General features: G+C 31.9%; 2 long non-coding RNA genes across 7 annotated transcripts; both read left to right on the plus strand.

The window, feature by feature from the left end:
• The first annotated feature begins 443 nt into the window (after positions 1 to 443).
• LOC117925096 lies at positions 444 to 7,041 on the plus strand. Of its 6 annotated transcripts, none has more exons than XR_004652944.1 (7): positions 444 to 854; positions 2,023 to 2,106; positions 2,609 to 2,720; positions 4,687 to 4,774; positions 5,186 to 5,294; positions 5,540 to 5,977; positions 6,514 to 7,041. It is a non-coding gene; the product is annotated as an uncharacterized LOC117925096 (long non-coding RNA). The 6 variants fall into 6 exon arrangements; XR_004652943.1 differs by lacking the exon at positions 6,514 to 7,041 and adding an exon at positions 992 to 1,109 and having other exon boundaries at positions 5,540 to 6,239; XR_004652947.1 differs by lacking the exon at positions 6,514 to 7,041 and having other exon boundaries at positions 5,540 to 5,815; positions 5,887 to 6,239.
• Positions 7,042 to 8,290: 1,249 nt separating this feature from the next.
• LOC117925098 lies at positions 8,291 to 9,464 on the plus strand. The gene is made up of 2 exons (XR_004652949.1): positions 8,291 to 8,334; positions 8,861 to 9,464. It is a non-coding gene; the product is annotated as an uncharacterized LOC117925098 (long non-coding RNA).
• Positions 9,465 to 11,745: the final 2,281 nt, after the last annotated feature.

Below are 11,745 nucleotides of genomic sequence, written 5' to 3' on the forward strand. Positions count from 1 at the left end.
TTAAGTTTAGAATATTTGAAACTTCTCCCAAAGCCAAATCCAAATTAAGATGAGGTTTAAAAAATAATCAAAGTCTAATATGAATATTAAAAATAAATATCCAAATTCGTTCAATTAGATCCAACCAACTCATCTAAATTACAATAATAATAAAAAATAAAATAAATAAAATATTATTACAAGGCAATAAACGCAGACACACATATTTAGTATGGATTTAAATGTACTTAATTTTATTTTAAAAAATTATATTTTGAAGTGGTAACTCAATTTTTTAATTCAAAATAATTTTTGAAAAGTAGGAGATAGGAATGTGACAATGTCACAATTATCAAAAGGGCAAAAAAAAAAAAAAAAAAAGCTGAAATATGATGTTTAATGGCTGAGGGTGCGTTTGTTTGTGAGGAAAGTATCAAATATGACAAAGCGATTTCAGTCAAACAGTCCATGATATAAACGAACTGTAGAGGCATTTCCCTTCAATAATGGGTCCTGCCTGCCATGTGGAGCTTCATTAGCGAATATCTGAATCAAGCAATTGATAACACTGAGGAAATTAGAGATACGGGTGACGACTGTTACATTCCTCATATATCTTCAGATCTATGAGTGAAATCGATTACCAGTTGAAGAGCTGAGGCTGTGAGACCTGTGTTAACAAAGGGGAAACCTTCATGGGTTCGCACTGTTATCACACAGTTGTCTCTCTGCTTGGCTGTCTTGCTTGCATTCAACTTGGGTCGGCCTTGGGAGAAGCCCATGTCCCACAGCAGCAGTGGCAATAGCAGGCCTCTTGATCTTTACTTTATCAGTGATTTAGACCTCTCAATCAACAGACCCATCTTCTCAAACAGGTCTATTCCTCATCCTCTCTATTGATTCCTTTTGTTCATTTAAGAAAAGTATGGGTTTTTCTCGTTCTATATGGATTTTGTTTCAAGATGTTGATGGTGGGTATATTTGGTTTTGGCTCTGTTGGTGGATATGATAGTTTTATCAGACGCTCCGTTTGGTTGCTGAGAATGCTGAAAGTGAAATCGGTCGAAATTAATTTCCTGTTCCCTCCCCCCCCCCCCCCCCTCGAAATTGACAAAACAACCTAAATTAAGGTAAGAGTGGAAGTTTTTTCCCTCTTTCTTCCAGGCCTTCGAATAATGGAAATAATAGAGTTTCAAAATTTTGTTTTCCTTTTCTATGCCTCCATTTTCTCAGCAACCAAACAGTTTATTATTTCTTTCTCAGTTAATTTCTATGTGAATGATTTAACTTTGAGGAAAGAATTTTGTGTTAGGTTTGAATTTTTATTTTTATTATTTTTTTAATATGACAGTTGTTGAACAGTAGAAGATCTTTCTTTTTCCGTTTTTAATTGTATATGCAACTTGAGGATCTTTGGCTTTGTTTGCTTAGTGGAAAATTTAAGAGAAAATGTGGGGAAAAAATGGAAAAGAAAAATAGGAGGAAAGAAAAAGCGATAAAGAAAATTTAAAAATAAATTTAAATTCAATAAATTATTTTTTATATTATTTCAAATTCATTTTATTTTTTTTTTCTCTTCTATGTATAGATTAAATAATTGAAAAATATATAAAATTTAAATAATTTTAATTATATTTGATTTTCTAGCTTATTTTCTACTTTGAAACTAAACATAAAAAAATAATATTTCTTAATATTTTTTTTCTTTCCTTATTACTTTTTGGAACCAAATATGACCTTTATCTTTTGGCCAGAGAATAATCATGTGAGTGAGTTTTTTATTATATGGTTCAGTTTTTTATCTCTCTCAATTGTTTGTGTCAGCCTTCTCACCTGTTGGTTTTGATCTTGTCTTTTCTTCTTGGTTCTAATTCATCCAACTTACTTCTGCCTTCCACCTTCTCTGTTTTTAGGCTTTGTTATTTCCCCCCTCTGTTATTGAACTTAGTTGCATTAAATGATTATCGTCTACTAACATTAATTGCATTTTGAGTTTATATTTTATTTTCCCTGTTCTAATTTGAATTGTTTTTTCCCATGAAGATGGAGAAGGCCGCAATGACTTATAAGGCAAGGTTTGTGATAAACATTAGTGAACTTGGGGAAGACGATCCACTCACACAGAATGTAAGACCATGGCTAATAAATTCAATGTGGGAAGCCCTTTTACTATTTGTTATATGAACTTTCTTGTGGCACCATCAGGCTTACACGCCATTTATATGGAAGCTTTAGTTGTCGTAGTTTAGCAAAATTTAATCAAAGTTATGCATTGCTTCACTCTGGGTAAGTTGTAGAAATGATTATCTCCTAACTTTTTGTGAATTTAACTGAAATAATAGAAACCATGCTTTGGTTGAAGTAATGGAATAGTGGTTCATATTTATTTCTGTAGTTTTATTTTGTTTTGTTTTATAGGTGTGTGATTGGAAAATAAATTACTGCTGAGTTTAATTAGATTTCATTGGTTTCATCTGTTAGGAACAATCTTAGAAGATGACATCTTCTTTTGTAGCTCATCTTTTGAAATTTCATTGTTACAAAACTTGGACTCCAATGTAGTTTTTAATGCAACAGTCTTTTTGGTTTAGTCTCTTTGTGTGGTAATCCTGAATTGTAATTCTTGTAGGTACAGTACGAGAGTTTCAAGAGGATGAGGAACAGGTTACTTCCTAAAGCAGATCAAAATACCTTTTGGGAAAACCTTAGACATTATTGGTTTGGATACTGGGGCATTTAAGGTATCAACTGGTTTGTTGAATTTGCTCAATTTTAGATTTGTTGGCTAATACTTCTCATGGTTATTATGTCGGTCAGAAGAGAGGCCTCTTCTACTATCCTCTTGTAATATGGGTTTAAGCTTGGAAGCGGTTATATGGTTTTTACAGTAGCTATAATTTCATTGGGACTTTTGAGTCAATCCTTAGTGTTTTGTGATACAAACCCATCTCATTAGGTCTTTTTTCCAACAAGGCCAAAAATTTTAAAAAATGCTTTTGATATAGGAAAAACTTACGATTGATTGACAATTCTCCACATGGCTTAATCTTCAAAATATGCATGTATTTAATCTTAATTAGAAAAAAAATTAAAAATTATGTTGGAGGTTGAGCAATGTACAGAAGAAAACTAGAATTTTATGGAGGATGACAATTGATAAAAGACTCAAGAAACTCCGAACCTAGATGAAGATAGATTGATAGTTCTGCAATTCTCATTTTGGAAAACCTTTTCATATAAAAAAAACTTGACATCAAATGACAAGTTTTTCACATGGCCTCAAATCTTTAAAAGTTGCATGCATTTATTTCCTTTATGTTGACAAAGATACAAAAAAAATGGGGTCGGATTTTGTGCAGCATATGGAGGAAAATGGGAAATTTGTGGAAGATGATAAAAGACTTACAAAGAGGATAGATTAATAGTTGTATAAGGTTTTTTCCTGTTGTGTTGTCATTGTTTCAATTGTTTATACCAATGTTTAATATCATTGTTGACTTAATGATAATTGACATTGCATATGCTTGTGTTGAGTTTATGATACACTTCAATATTTTATTGTTTGGAATGCTATACTACGCCATGAATCTTATGTTACTGATTGTGCTGACCCCAGTTATGATCATAGAGGGGCTATCAACTTCTTGTATTGATTTCATTTTGTTTTTATATTCATCTTTACCATGCCCCAGGAGATGTATGATAACAAAGAATTATGGAAACCAGTATTCAGATGTTCATGTGAAATCTTGTAACATCAAGATAAGTTAGGTCTCTCTGATGTACCTCGTGGACTATGAGGCAATCTCAAGATTGAGTGTTGGTTGAGTTGGATTAAGGTGTGCATTTTGTAGGGTTCTTGTTAGAATTAGATTGGGAAGCACATGTATTTTAGTATATAACTCATCAAGTATTGTGTCTTTCATTATTTAATTAGAGACTTGACAAATCAACTGGTGGAAATTGGAATTATTGAATTTTACCAGTGACTGGAGATTCTATCTAGTCTAGCAAGCAATTAAAATGCATGAGAAAATACTGGATATTTTTATACATTTAGATTATTTTTTATTCAATAATAATAATAAAGACACTGAGTTCTTTGTTCTCATCAATGACTGGAGATTCTATCTAGTCTAGTAAGCAATTAAAATGCATGAGAAAATACTGGATATTTTTTGCACATTTAGATTATTTTTTATTCAATGCTGAAGGTTAGATCTTGATCACCCTTGAGGCGTGGCTCGAGTAGCTTGGGTTGAGGGTGGGGATGTGGGGTGGTTCCAGGTTTGAGGTTAGCAATGTGATTTTAAAGTTGATCACTTGGTCATTATTTGAGCGTAGGTGTACGCTTCAAGTCATGTTCATAATGAATTTTTTTTTTGTCCTTTTTCTTTTTCATCATATTAAAATAGCCATTTCTTGGCCTGCCAAATCATTTTTTATGCTCCTTGTCCATATTCCATTCTCTGGTTACAACCCACATTGCAGCCCTTTTTCACCATGGCCATGGTTATTTCTATGTTGTATTTATATGTGTATATGATTGATTTGATATCTATTTCATTTAGTTACACTATCAATATCCCATATATGTATTTATCACACATTTTATCCCCCATTTGTTTCTGTTTTTTGGTTTCTGCTCCTTTATGCCGCATTTCATTCTTCTTTCCTCTTAATTGGTCTCCTCTTTGAAACTTGAAGGATTTTATGCTTATAATCCGTTAAATGGTGCTGGAAATGATCAATTACATGGGCTGACAAAGACACTAGAAACATCAGATAGCGACTGGTAAGATTACATTGCACCATATTGGCTGTTTATAATTGCATGAACCTAGGAATAAGCAAGGTTGTAATGTCTGGAAAATTTTGAAAAAATTGAAAATCATGTCAGTTCAGAGTGGTTCTGATGCGTGATAATCTACTTCTCAACTTAATTTTATTTCACAAATTTTCTTTCTTTCAACAATAAAATTTTGGTTTTCATTTAAATTTTGCCTTAACCCAAATTGTTGTGGAGTTAAAACATTCGTTTTCCTTTTGTTTTCTCTGGTTACTATGTTGGACCTTCATTGTTTGCTGTCCTATTGCCATTGCCAAGCACCCCTACCATTTCAACTCCATATTTAACTTAATAAAGAAACCATCCATCCCAATTCCCAAGTACTAATTGTCTCCTTTTTTCCTCCTTATGATCCAGGCGCATAGTTGTTGGTTTCTGCTCATTGGCTGTTTGTGAAGGAAACAGGGAACGAATAGAAATACAACTTTATGAGCATCTACACCATATTTTTTGTAAGTTTAGAGTGGTAAGTATTTATGGCTCTCCCCATTGATTATCAATGGGTGAAGACATCTCATGCCCAAGGTTTTGATTTTGGGTTCTTTAGAGAACTTGCTTTTGAGATGATCAAAGTCCAAAATTTTCAATATATATGAAAATCTAAGACGGTTCCTAATGAATTGAATGAACAACTTTCTGATAATGTCAAATTTGGAATCTTTCTGGTGCCTATGAAGAAAGTAACGCTTTATCCATGCATTTGCTCACCAGGATGTGTACCTTAGTGGGGAGGGATGTAGTGACTATGCTTGTAAAGATAGTATAGCCTACATCAGGAACCCAGGTTCAATAGATGAAAAACTCTCTCTTGCTTCTGTAAATGGAATAGCAGGTTTTAGTAAGTGAGTATTTCTGTTCATAGTTCCTAATGGTGTTCTACATTGGTTCATACATATGAAACTATGAAGTTTCTGTGATTTTTTTCTTTGTTTCCTCAGGGGAATGGTTAATGGGTTCCTTCTTCATAGAGTCAGCTCCTTAGAGGTTGTGAGTATTCATCTTTTTTGACTAAATTTGTTCTTGTTGAAGCACCAAAAAATGTTCTTTTTCCATGGCAGGAAACCTACTTTGTTAACTCAGCAGGGGAAGTTGTGCATGATATAGTACTTCAACAGAGGGGCAAGGCAGCCATGTAATTTCTCAGCAAGGGTACCGAATCTATTCATTCTTTGAAGCCATGTGCGATTCCTTTCAACATTTTCATTCTATCATTCCTTAATTTATATCCCGTTTTTCTCATTGCTTTATTTGCAAAGGCCATTTTATCTATAGAAACCTTCATCTTTTTTACCAAAGTTCTGAGGTGATTGTTCAGCCCAGTGCCTCGTATTGTTCAACTTTTTGGTTGGTTTGTAATTATAAATGAAAACAGTTTTGAGGTTTTTAGAAAATTCTAAGCGATCTTCTTGAACTATTGAATGTTTCTTTTTGCCTGTTAACTGACTCAGATTCGTTGTCTGAAGTAAAACAACCCACCATTATGGTGTTAGGATGGAATCTAAACTTGTTTGAGACTGGAAATAACCATGCCTATTATGATGATGGAACATCAACTTTGAGGTCTTGTAATGCTTAGCTAAACAGAGGAAGATGTGGGGTGGTGTTACATTTTGTGATTGTAATCGTGATTGTTCTGTTCTATCTGAAAGATGTCGAGCAAGGAAATTGAACTTGTTGTGAATCAGGGAAACTGTTAGGTGTAAATAAGGAGGAGGAGCTAGCTTTGGATGATGGGCTAACCATTTTGGTTTGCATCTTCACACATTGATAAAAGGGCTTGGCAGCCATGGGAAGATGGAGGTCTGGCATTGCCTATGCTGACATTTGGTAATGAAGAAGTAATTCTGCTTTCATGGGGCTATAAATAGATACCATGGGACCGCATAAAGCTATGTGGACAAGGCTTGTAATTTTTGCAGATCTGCCTTGACCAGGCTCTCATCAAGTAATCTCTTCCTTTCCTTCTTTCATCTTGTTTAACCATTTTGGAGCTAGTGGATATGAAGCTTGGTTATTTGGGAACTTGGGAGTAGAGTCTGTGTAGCTTTGGCATGTAGGTTTGAGAGGGTGATGATGGTTGATTCCATGGTGTTATACGAATCCTTGGTGTATGGCTTTTAATAAATGGTTTCTGGGATGATGGTTCCAGGCTTGAGATTTTGTCTGGCTGGCAAGAAAATAAAGGAAAGGAAATGGAGCTAGTTATTGATCAACTCATGGATATAATGCAATACCCACCCACTTGTTCCTTTATTTTTATCCCTGAAATCTTACTCCCTTTTTTTCTTCCTCCAATAATTTTGAGTCTCTTCCTTTAGAGAGAGATTAATTTTCTTTTCAAATTCATTTTATTTATTTTTCTTTTTTAAGCTAAAGACCAAAAAAAAATAATTTAAAGTTACATTGGTTTTTAAGTAATTTTAATTATTATTACATTTTTATTTTCACTATTAAATCAAATCTGATAAAATATTTTTTTTAACAAACTAAGCATAACCTTAATTATTTTTATTTGTTTTTAACATTTTTAAAATTAATTATATAATTTTAAAAACATAATAGTGGATTAAAAATATTTCAGATTTTAAAACTAACTTATATTTAAAAATCGTAAAAATATTTGTTGTAAAAATATGTCTTTCATTTATTTTCAATAGATGATGAAAATATTGGAGCGAAAATTATTTAAAATTCATAGGAATGTTTGAAAAAATTTTCAAAAATAATAAAATAAATAAGAATATACCAGTTATTTTATAAATGTAATTAACATAAATATGATCAAGAAGAAAAACATCAGTAGATAGAGATATATCGGTAGATTCGATATTTGAATTTTAAGAATAATAAATATGAATTTTGAAAGTGTATAAAGTTAGAATTGAGTTAAAAAATATTTGATTTTATTAAATAAAAATAATTTATACATAAATATAATACATATGGGATTGTAATAGTCTTTAGTATCAAAATAAAAATTGATGTGATTTCATCATATTGTTAGATGGAAGAAACTCATCTTATTGAAGATAATATTTATTTAAAATATTTTTATTAAAACATGTTTTATTATATTTTTAATGAAAAATTAAATTAATTTATATAAAAAAATTTATTTGATATTTAATTTATAAGATTTTATTAAAAATATGTGGTAATAACTTTTTTTATTAATATTAATTTATTTAAATAAATAAATTTATTAATAATTTATCTTATCAAATGAATTTTAATTTATAAAATATTGTTGATAAAAATCGAAATTTTGGTAGTAATTTAATCAAAATAAAGATGGATGGTTAATAATTATTTATATAGAGAGGAAAATTGTTCTCATGATTTGTTTCCCTTGTTTTCTCTCTCTACTAAATATAAAAACCAAAAAAAGGCCATCCGCTTCTCTCACTCGGGCATCAAGAACTAGAAGCCCTTTTCTGAAGTTGCCCTCCAGACGAGAGAATCCCTAAAAAGGCCCTATTTTCCTCTCCCACTCTCAATCCTCGCAGGTACTAATCTAATCATGTTATTATTATTATTATTATTTTCAACCCCCGTTTGATTCCCGAGAAAATCCATCCCCCATTCGATTTCCGGGAAAATTCATCCTCGTTTGATTTCCGAGAAAATCCATGCAAAACCCCCAAGGAAAACCAAAAAAATTGCTTTTTTTTGGCTCCCTGTGTTTTCTGGATCTGTTTTAGGGGTCTCTCTGTTCATATGGGCAACATAAATGGCTGTGATGACGTTTTCAGAGTAAGTCAGGAACTGGGAATGTCCGTTTCTTGGCGGGGCAACCCGGATGGTTTGTGCGATGGGACCTTTTGTGCCTTGTTTCACAAGCAACTGTGGTTGCAGCCATGACGGTCATCTTTTTCTTGTCTGATAAAAGGCGAATCTGAGCCTTCCTTTTACACGCTATTCACTTCCGCGTTGAGGCTGGTCTTTGTTTTGTTTTGGTTTTTTTGTTTGTGTTTTAAAATGTGTTTTCTGAGAAGGATCTTGTATCTGTTTGGTTGCTGAGAAAATGTGCAGGAAAATTAAGTGGCTGTGATGACACTTTCCAAGTAAATCAGACATTTGAAAGGACCCATCTCTTGGCTGGGCGACCCGGATTGTCTGTGAAATGGGTTTCTATGCCCTTTTTTTCACATGCAACTGTAGTTGCAGCCATGGCGAACATGGATCTTGTCTGATTACGGGCAGATCTGAGCCCTCCCTGGACCCGTGATGTCCATCTTTATTTATTTATTTATTTATTATTGTTTGGTTGGATGTATTTAGGGTCCTGGATCTGTTTCCAAGTAAATAAATCGAGGGGCTATGATGATACTTTCCAAGTAAATCAGAGATTATGAAGGGCTCGTTTCTTGGCGGGGCAACCCGGATGATCTGTGAAATGGGTTTCATTTTACAGGCAACCGTAGTTGCAGCCATGGCGTCCCAGCAGCTCGTCTGATTACGGCCGGATCTGAGCCTCTATTGCCCGGTGCATGATAATAGGATCTGGATCTTAATAAAAATGTGTCATCTGTGTAGGATTAAAGTAGTGGGAGGCCCAAAGAAGATGAGTCATGCTTGGTCCCGCAAAGTATAATTGATCATACCAATCAAATATAATTTCTTTTTCTTTTTTTAATAATTATGTTAAGAATAATTTCTTTGACACCAAAATCAACTTATAAAATAAATCCACCTCCTTACTTTACAACTTAAGTAAAAATAAGTGTTTGGATGCGCTTCCTACTTTTTGTTTTTAAAAACAAAAAGTATATACAAAGTGAAACTCATATACATAAAGTATAAATTAGCTCATGCTTTTGAAATTCATTTTCAAAACTAAAAATATAAGAATTGCTTGATTTGGATGACAAATTATAAAATAAATCCACAAAGTTCTAAAACAAAAACCGAGATTCAACCACTATTTTGGTTTCATAACTCATCTAATTTTCGAAGAAATTAAACTCCAAACTCCATAAATGTTTTTATATTCCTTATTCAAAAGGGAAAACAACAACATTAAAATCATAAAATCTGCACAAAAAATGAATTTAATACAATTTTTCACCCCTAACCTTTAGAGGAGAAAAAACATGGAAAACAAGTCCACCCAACAAAACCTTATCCCAGACATCAATCCCTTTATTCTTCTCTACAACAGTCATTTCTCCATTTAAAAGTTTGAGAATCAAAGCAACAGCTGATATCAAAGGTGGGATAATGTGATCAGCTATCTTTTCCCAGACCAATTCCCCATCAAGCAAATAAAATTTGAATTTATGTAATACAGTTCAGCAGTTCCATAATCATTCACAAATATCCCACAAACAAAGGAACAGCTCCCACACCCCAAATTTGTCAAATAGTTCAATTTTTGGATGTTTCTGAGTAGAAACCCCAAAGCCAGTCCTGAATCCTGAATCCTGAATTTGCCAAACTGGAATTCTAAACCATACTGAGATTAAATAATCCCTAATCCTGAATTTCTAAGGTAATCCCTTTCAACACAACAAATTCTTTTTTGGATATTTTCTCACTTTAAGATATGGACTATCTGGAATTCATCATTACGTCTCTTATTTTGACTCCAAAACCCATCATTAGGAGCACAAGACAGAAACAGAAGTTTCCAAGCTTGACGCAAAAGATTAGGAAAAAAAATGGGTATATTACCAGACAAGGTTGGGGAAAATTATCACCTTAAATTTTCTGGGGAAGAATTTCTCATGGAAGTATTTTCTGCCCATGGAATACAATAAGACATTTAGGATTCATACAAAAGAAACAAAAAGGAAAATCATAAAATAATTAATAGAAAAAGGAAGTGATGAAATGAGAATGAAGCAGACCTGGTTGAAGCAGTGGCTGCATTTGGGACTTGGATTTGGGTGGTTTGAGTGTGGATTTCATCAAAAGAGTTCAGAAGTAGAAGAGTTAGAAGTGGGATATGTCTCCATAGAGCATGTGCAGCAGTGATCCGTATTTCTACGTTGTATACTTGAAAAATAAAATTTTTTAAGTGCTAGGAAGATGAGAACCGCTTCTTAAAATTACCACCAAACATGTTTTTAATTATATAATTATGAGTTTGCTTGAAATTCAGTTTTAAAAAATAGTAAAATTATGCAACCATACACCAAAAATAAAAACAAAATAAGGTGTTTGATCGTATTTTTAAATTTTAAAAATTATTTTTAAGATAAAGAATAAAAAACGGTTTTTTTTTTGTATTTTTTAAAAAGAAAAATTGTTTGGCCAATTACTTTCAAAAATAGTTTTTAAAAAACAAAAACTTGTTTGTATAAAAGAATCGTCTTTGTTTTTAAAACAATTTTTTTAAAAAAATTTAATTTACATTAATATAAATCACACTCAAGTTAAATCTCACTAAAAATAAATAAATAAAATTCAAATTATATATAGATTATAGATAAATAATTGTTTTAATTATTAAACAATTTTTTTATTCAAATGAAACAAAAATTACTATAAGATTAAAAATAATTTTAATATTCAGTTTTTTAAAGAGAGTAAAATAAATAGTTGGATTGATTTTTTTTAATCGGAAAAACAAAAAAAAAAATTAAATTGAAAGCACCTAACAAAAATAATTGCAAACCAAGTACACACAAACACTTCAAGTCAATTATAATAGTTAAACAATTTTCATATTTCACATTCTTGCTTCGTATATTAATATAACTATTTAATGACTAATGTTTACAAATTATTAACATAAGCATTCCATTTCTACTATGAAATGCAATCTTGATAAGTTGTCATAATCGTTGCTGCTTTATTTGATAAATTCATTGCATAACTTACTTCAATTGTAGTATCGTCCTTATCTTCAAATTCAAGTTCTTCTTCCCATTGTCTAAATATAACATCATTTTAAGTCTATTTACGAATGAAAT

Source organism: Vitis riparia, chromosome 11 (assembly GCF_004353265.1).
Source record: "Vitis riparia cultivar Riparia Gloire de Montpellier isolate 1030 chromosome 11, EGFV_Vit.rip_1.0, whole genome shotgun sequence".
Taxonomy (NCBI): domain Eukaryota; kingdom Viridiplantae; phylum Streptophyta; class Magnoliopsida; order Vitales; family Vitaceae; genus Vitis; species Vitis riparia.